This window comes from Pelophylax lessonae, assembly GCF_965119305.1.
Source record: "Pelophylax lessonae genome assembly, chromosome: 2".
NCBI classification, from domain to species: domain Eukaryota; kingdom Metazoa; phylum Chordata; class Amphibia; order Anura; family Ranidae; genus Pelophylax; species Pelophylax lessonae.
In genome coordinates, this window is record NC_138769.1 from 269,309,824 (window position 1) to 269,331,492 (window position 21,669).

Here is a 21,669-nt window from a genome sequence, read left to right on the forward strand (position 1 = left end):
ATCTGGTTAGTGGAGACTATTTGATATCCATTTTTGGAGATCCTTATCACCAGGGCTTTTTTTCTCATAGAAAAGGTGCAGAAACTCACCCCCCATCTAGGTCATGCCCCTACCGCCCCCATGACCGCCCTCTTTAGAGAACAGGGAACCAAGTATAATTTGGGGGCTATACAAGTTATTTGTATGCAATTTTAAAAAAAAGCAACGCAGTGAAATGTGAAAAAAACTAGAAAAAATCCAGCACTTACCAAAGTAAGCTCAGAGGCACTTCCAGATGATTTCAGCATTCTTGTCGTATGCATCTTCTCTGCGTCTCTCCTTGCTTCTCACATCAGTAGCAGCATGACGACCACGAAGTAGCCATAAGTCAACATATTTAGAGGGGTCAAAACAATGTTGAGGAGGACCATTAACTCTGATAAACAGTAGTCCTGAAATGGTTTTATCAGAAGAGAAACTCTGTTGGGAGTAACTATTAAATTAATTTGTGAGAATCCTCTTTCACTCTCGCTGGATGAAATTGGGACACTTTTGATGGCATTTATAAGAGGGCACAGGTCATCAGGCAAAATTTTGTCAAGCAAATATTCTCTGAAAGCATGAATCATTTTTCTTTCATTCAACTGGAATCTAATGGACAAATTTCTAATTTCTTCTTCTCCAAAAGTAAGCTTTTGCTCAACATTGTCAGGCCAATGTTTGGAGTAAAGAACCCTGGTGCAGTTGGCAAGAGCAGAATCATTTTCAGTGAGTAGTCTACTCTCTATTGAAGATTTAAATTTTTCATAAAAAGCATCAGGATCTATAGGAGGGTCATTCTTTGCTTCTTTTCTGTAAAGGGAGATTCCCCGGAAACAGAGCTTTTCAGAGGCAACAGCTGCTTTTTTATAATAAGAACCTGGCTCTGTTCTTCTGCTTTCAAAGAGTTGTACAACCGTTTGTATTTGTTTATTTGCCCTGTAGAGATTTATTCTTCGCTCTTGCAACACCAATCTTAATTCAGACAACTCTTGAAGAGCATCACACATGAGTCCCAAATCCAATATGAAGTTCTGTGCTGGTAATTTTTTTCAATAGGCCTTCATACATACACTTTTTAGTATTATCCCGTGCGATATCTTGCCTTGCCTCTTCAAAATGATGGACCAAAACTCTGTAGCTTTCCCACACTGCTGACACGGTTCTAAAAGGACTTGTACTAAGAACTCGTCCTATTTTAGAAAGCTGCGCCTCTAGAGAGCTAGCACAGGCTTGCAGTTCTCTGCAGATGCATGATATAGTACATACAATTTATCCATAAAGACCTTAAGGGCTCTTTCACACGGTCCGCCTCCGTAGGCGGATCCGTGCTGCTCAGCGGGGATTGATCCGCGATCCCCACTGAGCCGGCGGATGACAGCTCCATCTCCGCTTGCCGTGCGGAGAGGGAGGTGTCACAGCCCCTGCTGCTCTCTATGGGGGATCGGATGAGAGCGGACCGCCTGTCCGCTCTCATCTGATCCCATCCGATCCGATCCCCAGGCCGGATGGAAAATAGGGTTTCCATCCGTCCGGATTTCACAGACAGGATCGGATGCGAATGGCAGAGGGTGTCAGCGGACATGTCACCGCTGACATCCGCTGCTCCATAGGGCTGAATGGGGCATCCGATCAGATCCGCCTAAAAAACTAACAGGCGGATCTGATCGGACCGCCCGTGTGAAAGAGCCCTAGATCAATTAATTCCTGATGTTTGTTTGACTGTGTCTCCAACTGACAATTCTAATCTGTGATTAGCACAATGCCACAGAATAATTGAAGGAAATTTTTCCTTCAACAATTTCCCAACACCGCTCTTATTTCCTAACATCACGGCTGCACCATCACATGTAACACTGATTAAATGTTGTCTTAAGTAGTTGTCCAACATCCCATAACAATGCAAGCTGTTAAGCAGAGATGTGCAAATTCCTTTCGCATTCACGCTTTCAAGCTGAACCAAATCAAGAAAGATATTTTCTGGGGAATCCATTGCACTGTGTGCAAGAAGATATCTAATATATACAATCAGTGTCGATTTTTTACTTAAGGTGGTTGACTCATCTATGATAAGGGTAATTTTACTTTTTGACTCTTATGATTTCATTGACCAGGTTTTTTCTCATTTCTTGTGCCATACGATTCACAATATTAATGCAGGCATTTGTTGAGTGAAGAATTCTGCCCATATTAATGCCATTTAACTCCTGCAGATCTATTTCAGAGCAAAAACTATTGAACGACTGGTTTTCTTTGGCTATTTTGTATGCAGTGCGAAATATCTTCTTAGTTATTTCTTTCTCTTGGGCTAAGTTTTTTAAACAAATAGTTTCCAGATGTTCATTTTGTCTTACGGCCTCTGTCTGGGGCTGGCAGTCCTGTGTGTCTGTGTTATCTTCTCATGTCTGTGAGTTTTTTGGGCTCCCTGATCCCGGTCCCTGGGGGGCTCTCTCACAGCTGGTACGCTAGGTGGATTTGTGGGGGTCCCTCTCCTATGTCACTATATGGTGGTGTTGGAGGTGCAGACACGTGCGGCGACCACTGTGGGGTTAATAACCGCCGGTCTGCCATTTTAGGTGTGGGCAGCATGCTGGCTTCACTGTGGGCGTTTATACAGCAGTGTATGTAGTGTGTTTTGGCGCCTTGCGGCGCCATCTCGTGTGTGGCAATGTGTTTTTTTCTGAGCACATGTCGGCGGCCATGTTCCCGAAGCCTCCCATTACTTTCTATGGGCAACCATTTTTCCTTGGTCTAAAATCCTAGTTCAGCCTATTGCGGTGACATCACTTCCTCTTTCTGCACAGAGGAGATCGGCAGGCGTGTAGATAAGACTTGTGGGGTCTGTCTTGCTGTCTTTTTTGTGGGAATACCTCTGGCTGTCAGCTTATTCCTGCTTGGGGGTCGTTTTGCATTGTCCCTCATAGCCGTGTACTGCGGGGGATCGCGGTGCGCTTAAAGGGCCAGTACCTTTAAAAAAAAAAAGTTTCCCAGGACAGCAAATTTCCCCCTGCCTTGGTGGATGGTTCAGGGTCCTCTGAATCCTCTGCTCTACTGCTCTGTCTGCTGCACTTGCGACTTTGACATCCAAAGTGGTTTTTCTGATGTCCGCACAGAGTACTAGAAAAAGGCCTAGGTTCTCTTTTTTCTTCTGATTCTGAGTCTGACATGTTTGCCGTAAGGTAGCGTGCCCCTTGAAGGGTCTCGCTCTTCCCAGTCTGAGGGGGAGGCGGAGGTTGTGGGGGTGGATGATTCCCCCCCTGGAACGGCCGAGGACTGCGCAGCTATGGATGCGCTGATCCTTGCCATCAAGGAAACACTACATTTAGAGGATGAGCCCAATCCTCCGGGAATAGTGTCCTCTTTTGGTACACACAGATCCCGTAAGGCGGCGCAGGTTTTTCCTTGCCCTGCTGAGTTTCACGCAACTGCGAATGAGCAATGGCGTAACTTAAAGCGCACTATTGTGGTGCCCAAAAAGTTTCAACTTCTTTATCCCTTTGCATCTCCTACGGATTCGCGCTGGTGTGTGGCTCCTACTGTGGATCACACTGTGGCCAGGTTAAACAAGACCACTCTGGTACCCACCGAGGATTCTCCGGTGTTTAGGGATCCTACGGATAGGAGGCTGGAATCACTTGCCTGCAATGCTTACATGGTGGCGGGTTTCATGCTGAAACCTATTTTTGCCTCTGTAATGGTGGCTCAAGCCGTGGCGGATTGGACCAAGGTGCTCAGACGCACCCTCGTGGCTGATTCTGCTCCCCCTACTACTCTGGAGATGGTGGACCAGATTTATCAAGGGATCATGTACTTGTGCGATGCGGCCTTAAATGAAGCCCCGTTAGCTGCATGTCTATCCAGTGTCGCGGTGCTTAACCGTCGCCTGATTTGCCTGAAAAGTTGGTCGGCTGACCAGACTTCTAGGAAGACGGTTTCCAACATCCCATATGCGGGGTCTCGCCTTTTTGGGGAATCCCTGGAGGAGTTGGTTAAGGGTGTCACTGGGGGCAAAAGCACACTGTTGCCCCAGAGTCCTAAGGGTAATTTCTTCTGCGGTAAGCGGGGCCCCTCCTTTAAACCAATAGCCGCCCAGGCTGGTGTGGCGGCCTAGTCCGCCACGGCCTGAAGGGGCGTCCTCACCCGTTTCAGGGGTGGGGGGACATCTGCGCGGTTTCCTTCAACCTTGGCTGCTACGGATTCCGGACAGGTGGGTTCAGGAAATCATTAGATCAGGTTACAAGATCGAATTCCTTTCGCGGCCGGCGGACAGATTCTTTCCCTCAAATCTTCATTTGACCCCAGATCGGTTGCAAGATCTTCATCGGGCGGTGCAGGATCTGCTCGCACAGGGGGTAATTGTCCCAGTGCCACATCGGGACAGATTTCGGGGGTTTTATTCAAATCTGTTCGCTGTGCCCAGAAAGGAGGGCAAGGTGCGTCTGATTCTGGACTTAAAAGCTCTGAACCACTTCGTGCACGTTCAAAAGTTCCGCATGGAATCGCTCCGCTCGGTGGTGGCCTCTTTGAGTCCGGGAGATTTCCTGGCCTCCATCGACCTGAAGGATGCGTATTTACACATCCCCATATTCGAGGGTCATCCGAAGTACCTCCGATTCGCTATCGCGGAGGAACACTATCAGTTTGTGGCGTTACCCTTCGGTCTCGCTTCGGCTCCAAGGGTCTTTACCAAAGTGCTGGCTCCTGTTCTGGGCCTGTTGCGGGCACAGGGCATTGCGGTCTTGGGATATCTGGACGATTTCCTGTTAAGATCGAGTGCCAGTCAGAGTCTGATGAGCGAGCTGTCCACTACGGTTCAGACGCTCCAGGAGTTCGGATGGACCATCAACATTCAGAAGTCGACTTTGTCTCCTTCGGTTCATCTCCCATACTTGGGAATGGTCCTGGACTCCGCCCATGCGAAGGTGTTTCTGCCGGAGGACAAGCTCCGGACCCGGCAGAACGAGGTCAGGTCCCTCAGGGACAACGAATCTTCGTCACTCAGGACCTGTATGTGGTCCCTGGGATTGATGGTGTCTGCCTTTGAGGCGATACCGTTTGCCCAGTTTCACACGCGGTCTCTCCAAGCGGAGATACTGGCCAGATGGGACAGGCTTCCTCAGTACTTGGATCTGCGGGTGTCTCTGAGTCGCCAGACCAGATTGGATCTTCTGTGGTGGCTCCAGTCTCCGGCCGTAACGGAAGGGAAATCCTTCCGGCCGTTGCTGTGGACAGTGATTACCACGGATGCCAGCCTGTCGGGCTGGGGTGACGTCCTGGGCAACCTGTCTGCCCAGGGCACTTGGTCGGTGGAGGAGTCCTCTTTTCCTATCAACATCTTGGAGTTGAGAGCGATCAGGCTGTGCCTGCTCCATTGGTCAGATCATCTTCAGGGCCGCCCTGTACGGGTACAGACAACCAATGCCACTGTGGTGGCTTACATCAACCACCAAGTGGGCACCAGAAGTGCCCGGGCGGCCCAGGAAGTGACCAGCATTCTGTCTTGGGCCAAGACTCATGTCCCGGCGATCTCTGCAGTTCACATTCCAGGTGTGGAGAACTGGCAGGCTGATTATCTGAGCCGCCAGACCCTGGACCAGGGAGAATGGTCCCTACACCCGGAGGTGTTTCAAATGCTGTGTGTGAATCCCGGATGTGGATCTGTTTGCGTCCTGGTTAAACAACAAGGTGGGAAGGTTCTTGGCAAGAACGCGCGATCCTCTGGCAGATGCCTCGGATGCGCTGGTGGTGCCTTGGCACCGATATCTTCTGATGTATGCCTTTCCTCCGATTCAGTTGTTGTCCAGGTTCCTTCGTAGGTTGGTCTCGGAACCAACGTTGGTGATTCTGGTGGCGCTGGACTGGCCACGCCGGTCTTGGTACGCGGACATCATTCAACTAGCCGTCGAGACTCCATGGCGGCTCCTATTACGGGACGATCTTCTGTCTCAGGGGCCGATCTTCCATCCTGCTTTACAGTCGCTGGCTTTAAAGGCATGGCTGTTGAAAGCCAGGTCCTGAGAGACAGGGATCTCTCCTCAGAGGTCATTCCTACCTTTCTCAAAGCACGGAAGGCCTCATTTGGTAAGGTTTATTACCGTACCTGGAAGGCTTATTTTGCCTGGTGTGAAGCCAGGGGCTTCCCTCCTCGTTCCTACTCGGTGGCGAGGGTGTTGGCCTTCCTACAAACTGGTGTGGACCAGTGCCTTGCGTTGACCACGATTAAGGGCCAGTTATCTGCACTGGCCGTCCTTTTCCAGCGCCCCGTGGCGTCTAACTCATTGATTCGCACCTTTATTCAAGGTGTGCGTCATTTGGCCCCTCCTCGGAGGCCGCCTCTACCTCCATGGGACTTGAACTTGGTTCTGTCCGTTCTACAACGTTCTCCTTTTGAAAACATCAGGGAAATTTATTTGCCTCTGCTGTCTAAGAAGGTTGCCTTTCTAGTGGCGATCACTTCTGCCCGCAGAGTGTCCAGGTTTGGCGGCTTTGTACTGCCGCTCCCCTTACCTGGTGGTTCATAAGGATAAGGTGGTCTTGCGACCAAACCAGTCTTTCCTTCCAAAGGTGTTTTCTGACTTTCACCTTAATGAGGACATTGTTTTGTCTTTGCTCTGTGGGAATCCCAAACATCCTAAGGAGTTTGCTTTTCATTCCTTGGATGTTGTCAGGGCAATCAGGGTTTACCTGTCGTCCACTGAATCCTTTCGGAAGTCGGATTCTCTTTTTTGTCCTTCCCGAGGGACCTCGGAAGGGTATGGCTGCATCTGCGGCGACCATTTCAAAATGGATCAGACAGACGATTGTACAGGCCTATTCGATTAAGGAACGGGCACCGCCCTTCCCTGTCAAGGCACACTCTACCAGAGCGGTGAGTGCGTCCTGGGCCTTCCGGCATCAGGCTTCGGTGGCCCAGGTGTGCAAGGCTGCGGCTTGGTCGTCTGTGCACACCTTTTTCAAAATTCTATAAACTTGATGTTCTGGCATCAGCAGATGCCTCTTTTGGCCGCAAAGTTCTGTGTGCGGCAGTGCCTTAAGGGGGCCCTAGTTTTGCAGGGCCCTGACTGTTGGGGGTGTTTCCCCCTTATTTATTTGCTTTCCTGGGTTGTTGCTCCAGTTGAGCTTTTATGTTACCGGAGGATACCTTTCTGATCTCGTAAGGTTCCTTTCTCTGATGTGGATACTGCGTTGCCTTTCTGACGTTTGCGTTTTCCCACCCCTCATGTCTACACTGCTTTGGGACATCCCATTGGTGAAGACTGTATGAGTGGGCGGCGACTGTCAGGGGACATAAGAGAAAACTGAATTTTTGTAAAATCTTACCTTAAAATTCCTTTCTCTGAGTCCTGACAGTCGCTGCCCCCGCCCCTCTATTGGGGTTCTTTGGACATTAACTGCTTGCTACCAAACTGAGTTGGGATGGCTGATAGCAGGGGGGTATTGGACCAGTGGGCAAAAAAGCTAGTTATCTATTTCATGGTAAAAATTAAAGGGTTTTACTTCTTGATAAAGGAGTAGAGTAGATGGATGGATGAAGATGATCTAAAAATATAGATGATTGAAAACTAACTCACTACGGGTAATGGCTTTGTATATTGCAAAGCACAGTCTAAGTCAGCCTTTCTCAACCTTTTCAATACAGAGGATCCTTGAAATAAATTTCTGGTCTCGGGGAACCCATGCTAAAAAGGAAAAATCTAAAACTCATGATGACACATTAGTGTGACAGTCAGTGGGAAGAATGCTACTTACTTTTGTCATCATTGGGGAAAACACAGATAGCTAAAAGGAACAATGGTGTCATTGGGCACTTATCAGACAGACAGAAATTGCCCATTTCTCAAGGAACCCCTATCAACCTCAGGAGGAACCCTGGTTGAGAAACCCTGGTCTAAGTTGTCAGGTCATATGTATAAACTAAAAAAGGTTATGTTTTAGCAATAAGGAAAAAAAACACACACAACATGTACAAAGTTTTTTTCATAAGGATTTCACATTATTTATAATAAACTTGATCGCTTAACCTGTATAATTGTATACACATCAAACTAAAAAGATTGCGATACTCTAACAATGTTAAACTTCACTTTTAGATCCTGTATCTACATTTTCACAACCTGCATTTCCACATGCACCTACAAACACTAGTACCATCACATGTAAAAAAAAACCACACACACACACACAAACGGCATGGCAATAACAAGATAAAGTAAGAATCCATATTAATGACATACCCCTCTTGACAATCTCCCCAGTAATCAGTTACTTTACTTTAGTAAATGTAGTAAGGAAGAATCCTGATAAATAAGTATACTCCCAAAAATTGCCTAACAATGGGAGTGGCTGAAAGGGTTATGAATCTCATTAAACAGAAATTTTTGCTACACATATGCCATAGTTTTTCTACCAACAAAGTTAGCCTAATTACTGTCTGTACCACAAGTGACAGACAACCCTAAACTGAGTATTTTTTTTTAAGATAAATTACTCTTCCATTGCATATGCGTTATTCCAAAAAAAAAAAAAAAAACACAACCAGGAGGTTTTACATACCTGTTGATGGGTTCACACGAAGAATGGTGGCATGAGGGCTGCAGGCTGACAGACTGTAGGGGGGGCTCAAATTATAAAGATCCTGAAAGAAACAGCAAATAAATATTAATAACTCACTCTTCACTTTCTGACCTCAGACCAGACCCAAATACTGCACCTTAAAAAAAAATAAAAAAATTAAATCAAAAGTGTAGTACCCTCCTAGGCAGGTGCTAGTGAGAGAGCATGGTTTTTAGCTCTGCCTGCCTATCAGAGGGGCAGCAAGTGAATCTGCCTACCACAGAGCAGGATCTGTTGGTGAGGTCTGCTCATTGTGCTCAGTATGTGATTCATTGTGTCTAGAGATTGTTTCCCACTGGTCCAATAGGGAGGCATGCGTGTGAGGAAACATGACCAATGGATACATAGGCTTTGATACAGTCCTGGTGATTGGCAGAGACTGGCTGTCTCGGTGCATTCTGGGATACTGTATGAATGCCAGGCACATGTGCTATGGGGTTTTTGGCTGGAGAGCAGAGTCCCGGAGGGAGGGTGGGGCTGCCTCCTCTGTTGCAGTAGTACGTGGCATCAGGAGGTCGTCCTGAGGGCCAGAGGAATGGAGTTGAACCCAGAGGTCCAGGAAAGCCACTGGAGACCATAGATAAACAGTATTGTGAGTACAGGGGATCGTGTCAAGTGGCTTGACCTGAGGGGGGGGCCCCCCCAAGAGTAGGATAGTCAGCGGACGGGTGTTAGCAGCTAAGAAAGGGGAAACTATGAGAGTGTCCTGAAGATAATTAAGTTCATCAAGTAATCTGGAAAGAGACTTAACCCTAAATCCATCTAAGTGGCAAGGTGGATCAACAGCCTGGCTGTACCGAGAGATAGAAGTCCTCCCAACTTGCGAAAAGTTAATCTGTAGTATCCCATTATTCCCTTCTCCCATCCCTAATTTATACAATAAAAAACAACTACAAATCCCTGGATTGAATATTGACTGAGCCAAGAAGTAAATGATAGACTGTGAATGTCAAAGTTGCTAATGGTAGCCAAGAGGAACCTGAAAGTGTACAATTCAGCCGTCAATTCAGCTACAAAAGTTTTACATACCTGTTTTTGCAGGGTTCACACGCTGAGCAGAACACACGAAAGGTTGCTGGCGGACAGACTGTAGGGGGCCTCCATTTATAGAGATCCTGAAAGAAACAGCAAAAAAATATTAATAACTCTTCACTTTCTGAACTCAGACCAGGCCCAAATACTGCACCTTAAAAAAAAAAACAGCTTTACATACCTGTTGCAGGATTCACACGCTGAGCAGAACACATGAAAGGTTGCTGGCGGACAGACTGTAGGGGTCTTCCAGTTATAGAGATCCTGAAAGAAACAGCAAAAGAATATTAATAACTCTTCACTTTCTGAACTCAGACCAGGCCCAAATACTGCACCTTAAAAAAAAAAAACAGTTTAATATACCTGTTGCAGGGTTCACACGCTGAGCAGAACACACAAAAGGTTGCTGGCGGACAGACTGTAGGGGGCTTCCAATTATAGAGATCCTGGAAGAGACCACATAAATAATAATTGCAGAGCTGACTTTCCCACACAGCCCTACAGCATGACACTGCCACAGTCCAATCCATCAAAGAGACAGCCCTCCGCAGTCCAGGAAAGAGAGAGGCTGTCTCTTTCCTACACATAGTTACATAGTTACATAGTTACATAGTAGGCGAGGTTGAATAAAGACAATAGTCCATCCAGTTCAACCTGTGTAGGTGTGTGTGACTGTAATCATCTAACATAGCCCTCAATCTCCTGATCCTTGAGATGTAAGTCTAAGAGTCTTTTGAAAGTCACCATACTACCCGCAGAAACCACCTCTTGTGGTAGACAATTCCACAATCTTGTAGCCCTAACAGTAAAGAACCCCCCACGTTGCCTGAGGTTAAAACGCTTCTCCTCTAATCGCATTGTATGTCCTCGAGTCCTCATGCAATTCCTTCGAATGAACAGCTTTTCTTCTAAGCTGAGATCCCCATTAAGATATTTATAAATTGCTATCATGTCCCCTCTCAGACGTCTTTTCTCCAGGGAAAATAAATCGAGCGATTGCAGCCGTTCTTCATAGGTAAGGTCCTCCAACCCCCTAATCAGTTTAGTTGCCCTTCTCTGGACTTTCTCCAGCTCCAACACATCCCTCCTGAGGACTGGCGACCAGAACTGGACAGAATACTCCAGATGCGGTCGGACCAGAGTTTTATAAAGTGGAAGGATTATAGTCTTATCTCTGGAATACATCCCTTTCTTTATGCATGCTAATATTCTGTTGGCTTTGGAAGCTGCCGCTTGGCATTGCATGCTGTTGCCTAATCTATCATCAACTAAGACTCCCAAATCTTTCTCCATTTTTGATTCCCCCAAGGGTTCCCCTCCTAACGTGTATTGTGTTTTTATGTTTTTGGTCCCCAAGTGCAAAACCTTACACTTCTCCACATTAAACCTCATTTGCCATGTCGTTGCCCACTCCGTAATTTTGTCCAGGTCATTCTGTAGGATATCTGCTTCATGCTGTGCAGTTATTGCCCTGGCCAATTTTGTGTCATCTGCAAAAACTGATAACGAACTACTGATCCCTTCCTCAATGCTGTTTATGAATAAATTGAACAAGGTTGGTCCCAGGACTGAGCCCTGGGGCACCCCGCTTACTACCTCAGACCAGTCTGAGTATGCGCTGTTTATTACTACCCTTTGGACACGGCCTTTTAGCCAATTCCGTATCCAAGAGCAAACCCTGCTGTCGATACCTGCAGACCTTATTTTATAAATTAAGCGCTTGTGGGGAACTGTATCAAACGCCTTAGCGAAATCCAAGTACACCACATCCACTGGTCTCCCCCTATCTAGCTCACAGCTCACTTCCTCGTAGAATGCTAAGAGATTGGTTTGACAAGAACGCCCATTTGTAAACCCGTGCTGGTTACTACTGATGATGTTGTTGTCTTTAGCATACTCTACGATATAGTCCCTTATCATCCCCTCCAAAAGTTTACATATTATTGATGTCAGACTGACAGGCCTATAATTTCCCGGGATATGTCTCTGGCCCTTTTTGAATATCGGAATCACGTTAGCCTTCCTCCAATCCCCTGGTACATCTCCTGTCCTAATACTGTCAGCAAAGATCAGGAACAGTGGTCTAGATATAACCATACTGAGTTCCTTGAGCACTCTCGGATGTACGCCATCCGGGCCTGGTGATTTGTTTGTGTTAAGTTTATCCAGTCTTTCCCTGATTTCCCCCTCTGTTAGCCATAGTGGCAAGTCCTGTGTATTACTACTAACCATACAGTCATGGTCAGTGTACCCTTCCTTTTCCTGCGTAAAGACTGACGAGAAAAAAGAATTCAGCACGGTTGCTTTTTCAGTGTCCTCTGTAACCATCCTCCCGTCATCGTTAATTATGTGTGCAATATGCTCTGCCCTAGTTTTTTTGCTGTTGATATATTTAAAGAATTTCTTTGGGTTTTTTTTACTATCCTCCGCTATTTGTCTCTCAAAGTTGATTTTAGCCATCTTGATTTCGTGTTTACACTTCTTATTTTCCTCCTTGTATTGCTGGAAGGCCGATACTGTGCCCTCTGATTTATATTTCTTGAAGGCCAATTTTTTTCCCCTAATAAGTTTTTTAACGCTACGGTTTAGCCAGCCAGGTTTGGCTTTGTCTCTTCTAAATTTATTCCCCATAGGAATGCACTGCAAGATGCCTTTGCTTAATATTGTTCTAAAGCATTCCCATTTTTCCTCTGTGGTCAGTGATCCCAGGGTTTGGTCCCAGTTTACCCTTTCCATCAATGAGTACAATTTTGGAAAGTCTGCCCTTCTGAAGTTTAGGGTTCTTATGTTCCCCACTTGCCTTTTTATATTGTTATTTATACTAAATGTGATCATCCTGTGATCGCTAGAGCCCAGGTTGTCCTGGACTCCTACCTCCGAGATTATGTCTGGGTCATTAGTGATCAATAGATCCAGGATAGCATTCTCTCTAGTAGGGGAATCCACCAACTGCGACATGTAATTATCCAGTAAGGTTTCCGTGAATAGCCGGGCCTTATGCGAGTGTGCAGTCCCCTCTTCCCAGTCAATGTCGGGATAATTGAAGTCCCCCAATATGATGACTGATCCTAGTTTTGCCGCTTTACCTATTAGTGCTAAAAATTCCAGCTCTACCTCCTCCCCTTGGTTAGGTGGCCTATAGCAAACCCCCACAACTACTTTTCCCTTATCTTCTTCCCTATCGAGTTCAACCCACACAGATTCAAAATCCATGCTCATCCCATCCGTAATGTCACTCCTTTCTAGCACCTTTATATTGTTCTTGACATAGAGACATACCCCTCCCCCTCTTTTACCAACCCTGTCCTTCCGGTACACCGAATACCCTTGGATATTGGCCAGCCAGTCATGTGAGGGGTCGAACCAAGTCTCCGCTATTCCCACAAGGTCTATGTCTTCCTCATGTACTAACATTTCCAACTCATCCATCTTATTAGCTAGGCTCCTGGCATTAGCATATACCCCTCTTAGTTTTACGGAAGTTAAACGTGATTGGCGGTTTTGTTTATTTCTGTTTGGTCTGCTGTTCTCCCGCACAGACCCGCCAATTGATGTTGTTGACCTACTGTCGCTGTTGACCCTACAACTGCCTTCAGTCCTCTGCTCCCTCCTGACTGATTCTACTTCTGAGCCCTCCTCCCCGTCTCCTAGTTTAAAAGCCCCTCCAACTCGGTGGCCATCTTTCTCCCCAAAAGAGCTGTACCGTCCCCATTAAGGTGCAGCCCATCCTTACTAAAGAGCCGGTAGCCGACTGAGAAGTCAGCCCAGTTCTCCAGGAACCCAAACCCCTCCTTCCTACACCAATTCCTCAGCCACTTGTTAACTTCCCTAAGCTCCTTCTGCCTCTCCTGTGTGGCTCGAGGTACAGGCAGTATTTCAGAGAAAACCACCTTGGAGGTCCTTTTCCTCAATCTATTACCTAAGTCCCTGAAATCGTTCTTAAGGATCCTCCACCTACCTTTAACTTTGTCATTAGTGCCCACATGCACCATGACCGCTGGGTCATCCCCAGCCCCGCCCAACAATCTGTCTGCCAGATCTGCGATGTGCCGAACTCGGGCGCCCGGTAAACAACAAACTGTTCGGTTCACGAGATCTTTTTTACAGATTTCCCTCTCTGTCCTCTTGATAATTGAGTCCCCAACTACCACAACCTGTCTAACCTTTCCTGCGTTACGGCCCCCCTTCTTCCTGGAGCCGTCCCTCCCCTGGCAGCTGGGGGAGGGCGCATGCTCCAGCTCTGCCACCCCTGAGTTGATATCCCCCTCAACCTGCAACTCAGCAAACATGTTAGGGTGTACCAACTCAGGACTGGCCTCCCTGACTCTCCTCCCCCTAACATTCCTAACAGTCACCCAGCTGCGTACCTCTGCTGCTTGCGTCTCCTCTATTCCTCCCTCCTCTATGCTGACCCCTGCCAGCGCCTGCTGGGTAATGTCCAAGCTCCTTTTCAGGTTGTAGATGCCACGCAGTCTTGTCACTGTGTTCTCTAGATCCACGATGTGGGCTTCCAGAGCAACAAGTCGCTCACATCTTGCACAGCAGTATTCGTCCTCGATTGTTTCATCAAGGAACGCATACATGCCGCAAGAAGTGCACTGAGTGGCATCCCCAATCCTGTCGGACATTATTACCCACTACTCTATGGGGATAATATTAACGACCTGCTCTTCCTTACCTACACTACCTCTAACTTCCCTGGTACAAAACCTGGGGTACCCACCAGTCGCTAATACCCTCACCAGTCACTAGATACTCACCAGTCGCAAGGATCCTCACCAGTCGCAAGGATCCTCACCAGTCGCAAGATACTCACCAGTCGCAAGATACTCACCAGTCGCAGGATACTCACCAGTCGCAAAGATACTCACCAGTCGCAAAGATACTCACCAGTCGCAAAGATACTCACCAGTCGCAAGGGTACTCACCAGTCGCAAGGATACTCACCAGTCGCAAGGATACTCACCAGTCGCAAGGATACTCACCAGTCGCAAGGATACTCACCCGTCGCAAGATACTCACCAGTCGCAAAGATACTCACCAGTCGCAAAGATACTCACCAGTCGCAAAGATACTCACCAGTCGCAAGGACACTCACCAGTCGCAAAGATACTTCCAGTCGCAATGATACTCACCAGTCGCAATGATACTCACCAGTCGCAAAGATACTCACCAGTCGCAAAGATACTCACCAGTCGCAAGGATACTCACCAGTCGCAAGGATACTCACCAGTCGCAAGGATACTCACCAGTCGCAAGGACACTCACCAGTCGCAAAGATACTCACCAGTCGCAAAGATACTCACCAGTCGCAAGTTACTTCACCAGTCGCAAGGATACTCACCAGTGCAAGGATATTCACCAGTTGCAAGGATACTCACCAGTTGCACGGATACTCACCCGTCACAAGGTACTCACCAGTCGCAAGGATACTCACCAGTCGCAAGGATACTCACCAGTCGCAAGGATACTCACCAGTCGCAAGGATACTCACCAGTCGCAAAGATACTCACCAGTCGCAAGGACACTCACCAGTCGCAAAGATACTCACCAGTCGCAAAGATACTCACCAGTCGCAATGATACTCACCAGTCGCAAAGATACTCACCAACGGAGCGATCCGTTGTCTCTTTCCTACATGGAGCGATCCGTGGTGGCAAGGCTCCAGGGTGGCTGGAACGCACGCTGCCACAACTAGAAAGTGCGGCCGCATCCTGCGTTCCAAGCCACTGATGTCTTTTCCGGGCCAACGAAATCAAAATGTCCCTTCCACCCTTAGTGTAGCGTGTAGTGTAGTGTATAGCGATGCTATACCTAGTGGTGAGGGACACAACCCTCCCCATCCCACCAGCACAGTGCACGCCCAACAAAAACCAAATGACACCAAAAAGGGGGAGGCCAACACAAAAATACACAAAAACAAACAGAATCCACCCAGTGCAGCCGACAGAGCATGTGCACAAAAGGCAGTCTGTTCAGGGTGAGTTTTCATAGCCATGTAGTGCAAAGTAGGGCAATTAGTAATATGCAACGTGGAGCCACTCAGGTGGGAGACATAAAAAACAGTATTACATCTATACAGAGATCAAAATTAGAACAAAATATCAAAATGACTACTATAAATCTAAATGTAAAGAACACACTGCATAATCGGCTTGTTCATAAATGAAATTATCCAAGGTAAATGTATAGAACCCCTAAAAGATACAGTAAAAATTACATTAAAACCAACCTATATAATAATAATAATCGTATAGCAGAATAAATTCCACCCTGATATGGGAGGACACTAATCTAATAACCACTTATTGATTCATTTAGTTATCTATAAGTGACAGATATATGGTTCTCTTCCATCAGGTGGCGCCAGCAATACAACTGGCTATCCCTTGACGTCACATTGTTGTATATGTCAATCAAACATCAATGTGGTCTGAAAGCAGTCGAATATTATCGTAGCAATCTGCACCCCCTACAGGTATCCTTTCTGATGAACTCTATAGAATTCAGCCTGACACACAACTATTTTTCCTTTATAGGGGATTACTACAGACAAGTCACAGGCACTGCCATGAGGGACAGAATTGCCCCCAGTTGTGCCAACTTATTTATGGGTTATTAGGAAGACCAATTCATTTGGGCTAATAATCCATATGGGGCAAACCTGGCCCTATATTCCAGGTACATTTATGATATCTTGATCATCTGGGACGGGACAGCTGAGGATCTCAGTGGGTTTCTTTCTCACTGCAATTTTAACCCTTTTGGTATATCCTTCACTCATGTCGTGGATGACACCCACCTGGTCTTCCTAGACCTAAAGGTTAGAGCAGGTGATGAAGGCGGCGGGAGGAGGGGGATGTCCCCTCCCACTTCTTGTAATGACAGCCGAGCGGCTTCTCTGCCGCATCAGTTGTCATTACAAGAAAGCCAATCGTCGACTATGGACGCTGGTACCGGGTGATGCCTCTAGCTGCAAGTACTTTCCGAAATATCGGTAACCTCAGGGGCTGATTCGGATATATATCGGGGAAAGTGCATATCTGCCCCGATATATCGGCTTTGCCGATAATTGGTCGATCCCTAGTTTTAATGTATTTATTACTGTATCTTTTAGGGGTTATATACATTTACCTTGGATAATTTGATTTATGAACCAGCCGATGTGTATGCAGTGTGTTCTCTACATTTTTTGGTGATCATTTTGATATTTTGTTCTACTTTTGATCTCTGTATAGATGTAATATTATTTTTTTGCATACTACTAATTGCACTAAATGGCTATGACAAGCTCCCCCTGAATGGACTGCCTTTTGTGCACATGCTCTGCCGGTATTTTTTTTTTGAGTATTTTTGTGTTGGCCTCACCCTTTTTGTTGTCATCTGGTTTTTGTTGATGGAAGGTCACTTTCGGTGGGCGTGCACTGTGCTGGTGGGATGGGGGAGCGTTGTCTCCCTCACCACTAGGTATAACATCGTGGTGCACGTGAGGCACTTGTAGTTTGGGCTATGCTAAGGGTGGAAGTGTCAAGGTCTTACCTTGCCCTCCTGCTGGCAACCATCTTAGACATGTGCAGACTGCTGCCTCTGATTGTATCAACACCTTGTTCCTGGGCGTTGCACAGTGATGATGCTGCACACCTGACTATGTCTATCATCTGATGGGTTGCAGTCCTTGCCCTTGTGTTTGTGCTCCAAGGTGCATCTTTGCTAGCAGTCTTCTGATCTCCGTATTCCTCCGTGTATGACCTGGCTTGGCTCATGACTCTCCTGGCTCTTGACCCGGCATCAGCAGATGACCCGGCATCGGCAGACTACTCGCTTCTGGACTCAACCCCGATTTGGATAACTACCCGCTTCAGGACTTGACCCCAGCTTGGGTGACTACACACTTCTGGACGTGACCCGGGCTTGTTCCTGCTTCCACTTGCTCACTCTAGCTGGGCATTTATTGTTGTTTGCTCCGATAAACTGCTTTATTTTACCTGCATCCCCCTGTGGTCTGATTTCCTGGCACCCTGACAGTACACAAAACAAAAGTAGAGGAACCCCCTGTGGGACTTTCAACGGTCTTTATCCAAATTGTTGAATATACATAGTATGCAGGTTAAATGTGAACCAAACCAAAAAAAAATATATATATATATATATATATATATATATATATATATATATATATATATATATATATATATATATTTTATTAAAGAATAAACAGGTGGCTAGCCCTTAAAAATACCTCATCATATAAATATGGCTTTCAATGTGATCGATTTGCAAAAGAGCAGATATTGGTCATGAGGAGTGTAAGGGTGTAAGGTCATACTCATGATCAATATCTGCTCTTTTGGCCAGGGTGTAAGGTCATACTCCTCATTATCAATATCTGCTCTTTTGCAAATCGATCACATTGAAAGACATATTTATATGATGAGGTATTTTTAAGGGCTAACCACCCGTTTATATTTGTGTATGTATATATGTTGTACATTTCTTATCACATTCTTTATTAAAATATATTTATTTTATTTTTTGTTTGGTTCACATTTAACCTGCATACTATGTATATTCAACAATTAGGATAAAAAAAAAAAAAAAAAAGGATAAAGACCGTTGAAAGTCCCACAGTGGGTTCCTCGCCTTTTGTGCTCCATTTCAGGGATGTTGGTCTTATCCGCTGCCTCCTTATTCCACTAGCCGGTCCCGTTTCTCCTGACAGTACACAAGGGTCATGAATCCTTACGATGCAGGTACTCCTACGCTGCCCATGCTGGTTACCAGGCCCGATCAACAAAATCACCTTTTGTGTCAGTTTGCTCAGGCGTTGCAGACGTTGCTTGCGCACACAGCGCACCTCACTCCTGGTGCTGCTAGGCCGGTGGTTCCTCCTGCTTTTGCACCTGCTGCTGCTCTTGTTATCATTCCTGCTCCTGCAGTTACAGCTGGAATCGCTGTTACCAGTGGGATGACTGGTTCAGCCCCCCTCCTGCAGCGCTATGGGGGTGAACCGAGTCATTGTTGTGGCTTTTCAAACCAAGTGGGCATTTTTTTGAAGAGATGGTTCCTCAGGCGTTTCCTTCTGACAGGTCCAAGGTGGGCTTCCTAATCTCGTTGCTATCGGACAACACCTTGGCCTGGGGGAATCCCTTATGGGAGAAAAATATTCCTGCTATACCTTATTACCTGAGTTTTGTTGCCTCCTTTCGTAGGGTATTTGATATGCCTGTTTGCACTGCCTCTGCTCCTAAGCTGCTCCTTTCCATTCAACAGGAATGAACCGTTGCCGAGTATGCCATCGAATTTCATACCCTGGCAGCAGAGGTGGGCTGGAATAATGAGGCTCTGGTGGCTGTCTTCCCTCATGGTCTCTCCGATGCACTGAAGGTTAAGATGGTGGCCAAGGATCTCCCTGACGAGCTTGAGGCTCTCATTTCCTTCCTGATTTTGATCGATACCAGGCTCAGGGACAGACCATCGTTTAAGGAGCACCTGCGTAGATGTCCTACCAGATTCACTCCTATGTTTTCTTTCCCACCCATTCCTCCCTCACCCCCCACGCCTCCTGGGGATGGTGCGTCTGGCTGTGAACCCATGCAGCTGGGGTTCACTTGCCTTTCCGAGGATGAGCGATGCATTAGGAGGAGGGAGGGCCGGGGCCTGTATTGCGGTCTTGGTGGGCATTTCCTAAAATTTGTTCCGACCCGTCCAGGATATGCTCCCACCTAAGGTCCTGTCGGGGCAGATCCTAGGTGGAATTTCCTCATCCCCGGTTTCCCATAAAGATAAACCGCTAATCACAGTTGACCTCTCCTGGGCAGTGGGTGCAGTGGCTACTCAGGCATTGGTAGACTCAGGTGCTGGTGGTTATTTTATTTATAGTACATTGCTCCTGTGAATTCCATACCCTTGCAACCTCATGTTTCTCCACTAGTTATGGAGGCGATTGATGGCAGACCCCTGCAACTGGCACAGGTTACCCACGAGACTGTTCCACTTGATATGGCAACAGGGGCTGTGCACAGGGAGTCAACCTGTTTCCAGGTTTTTCAGTCCCCACACTACTCCATTATTTGGGGTACCCTTAGCTTCAGAAACACAATCTGACCTTTGATTGGCAGTCATTCAAGACCCTCTCTTGGTCTCCACAGTGTGGCGCTGTTTATATCCATGGGCCTGTTAAGGTACTTTGTACCTCCTCAGATTCAGCGTTGTCTACTGAATATCGTGAGTATCAAGATGTATTTGGCGAGGTGCGCGCTGGTACTCTTCTTCCTCATCGTCCATACAAATGTGCCATAGACTTGCAACCTGGTGCCATTCCCCCTCCTGGCAGGGTTTATCCTCTATCAATTACGGAGAATAAGGCCATTGGGTAGTACGTTGCGGATTCGCTTGTCCGTGGGCATATTCGCAAGTCCACTTCTCCAGCAGGTGCCGTGTTTTTCTTCGTAAAGAAAAAGGGGGGGGGGTGAGTTGAGACCTTGCATTAATTATATGGGCCTCACATCACGGTCAAGAATCCATCCCCGATTCCATTGATTACTGAATTATTCGACCGCCTCAAGGGAGCAACGATCGTTACTAAGCTTGACCTAAGGGTCGCGTATAACCCCATAAGGATCAAGGAGGGCAACGAGTGGAAGACCGCATTTAATACCAGAACCGGTCATTACAAATCGGCTTGTGCAATGCGCCCGCTGTTTTCCAGGAGTTCATCAATGATGTCTTTCGTGATATGTTGCAGCAATGCATGGTAGTCTATTTGGATGACATCTTGATTTATTCAGACTCCACTGAATCACACTACCTGGATGTCAGATGGGTGCTGCAACGGTTACGTGAGAACTGGGCTTTTCGGTAAGCTTGAGAAATGTGAATTCTACCTGTCTCAGGTTGCCTTCTTGGGCTACATAATTTCTGCTGAAGGGCTCTCCATGGACCTTCAGAAGGTTTCGGCTGTTCTACAATGGCCTTGTCCCAGTGGTCTTCATTCCATTCAGCCTTTCCTTGGGTTTGCCAACTACTGTCCGAAATTTATCAGGAACTTTTCCTCTTTGGCCAAACCTATCTCAGATCTGAATGAGTAAGCTATAAACGCTGCTGGACTATATAGTCTATGATGAGCAATAAATTGCTATACATATAATATTTACATATATAATTTGTAACAAACAAAATTAATAAATAAAATAAAGTGCTCTGTGCAAAAAAGTTTTTATCTCAAAATTGATAAATATATAAATATATGAAGTCCTTCTGTGCTTCAAAGTGGCAGTGCTTGAAATCCAAAATAGGTGAGTCACTCAGTGCTCCCCTCACATGTCCCTACTCACCGAAACAATGTGAAAAATAGGCATCTAGTGCTATGGGAGCACGATGGATAATGCTTGGGATCTTTTTCTTCCTCCTAGGTATACTGGATATATATCATGTGCCAAAAGCCCTAAAATGTACGATGGGGTTATCCCTTCTCCTTATGACTCCCAATGGCAAATTACTTACAACTTACAAATTAAAAGTAGTGTTCAGCATGAAAATCCCGTGGAGTCTGCCGCCACGGCTTGTGTTCCAACCACCGTTAGTGACGTCAGACGTTAGTCCTCTACTTGATGCATTTTGCCCCTCCCACTGGGCATCATCTGAAGCTGGGGTATCTTATGGATTTCTGTCCTTTATACTAAAATCTCCTCCTACTACACCTAGTCCAACCTACTACACCCATTTATTACTATAGTATAGATGTCACATCCACCGGAAGTACCGTTAACTCCATCTTGGTACCCTCATGTGGGTGGTTTGTTCTTTTACACTTCCTATATATATATATGGAAACTGCTATGAAGTTTACACTTGTACATTGTTTTCTCATATCATATCTTAATGTTAACATTCATTTCTTATTAATACATATGTGTTTTCGCATATTTTGACCAATGAATGATAAGCTTTGTCTTAATGGAACGATTCTATGCTAAAATTAAAGGGACCCATTAGATATCTCATATC

The 21,669-nt window shown here is 46.4% G+C and overlaps 1 protein-coding gene across 1 annotated transcript in view; it reads left to right on the forward strand.

Moving 5' to 3' along the window:
* PLEKHA6 (pleckstrin homology domain containing A6) overlaps positions 1–18,475 on the forward strand; it is a 949,845-nt gene extending 931,370 nt beyond the window's left edge. The window contains exon 24 of the transcript XR_014224910.1: positions 18,464–18,475. The gene's annotated coding sequence lies outside the window, so the exon portion shown is untranslated. The remainder of the gene's footprint in view (positions 1–18,463) is intronic.
* The last annotated feature ends 3,194 nt before the right edge of the window (positions 18,476–21,669 follow it).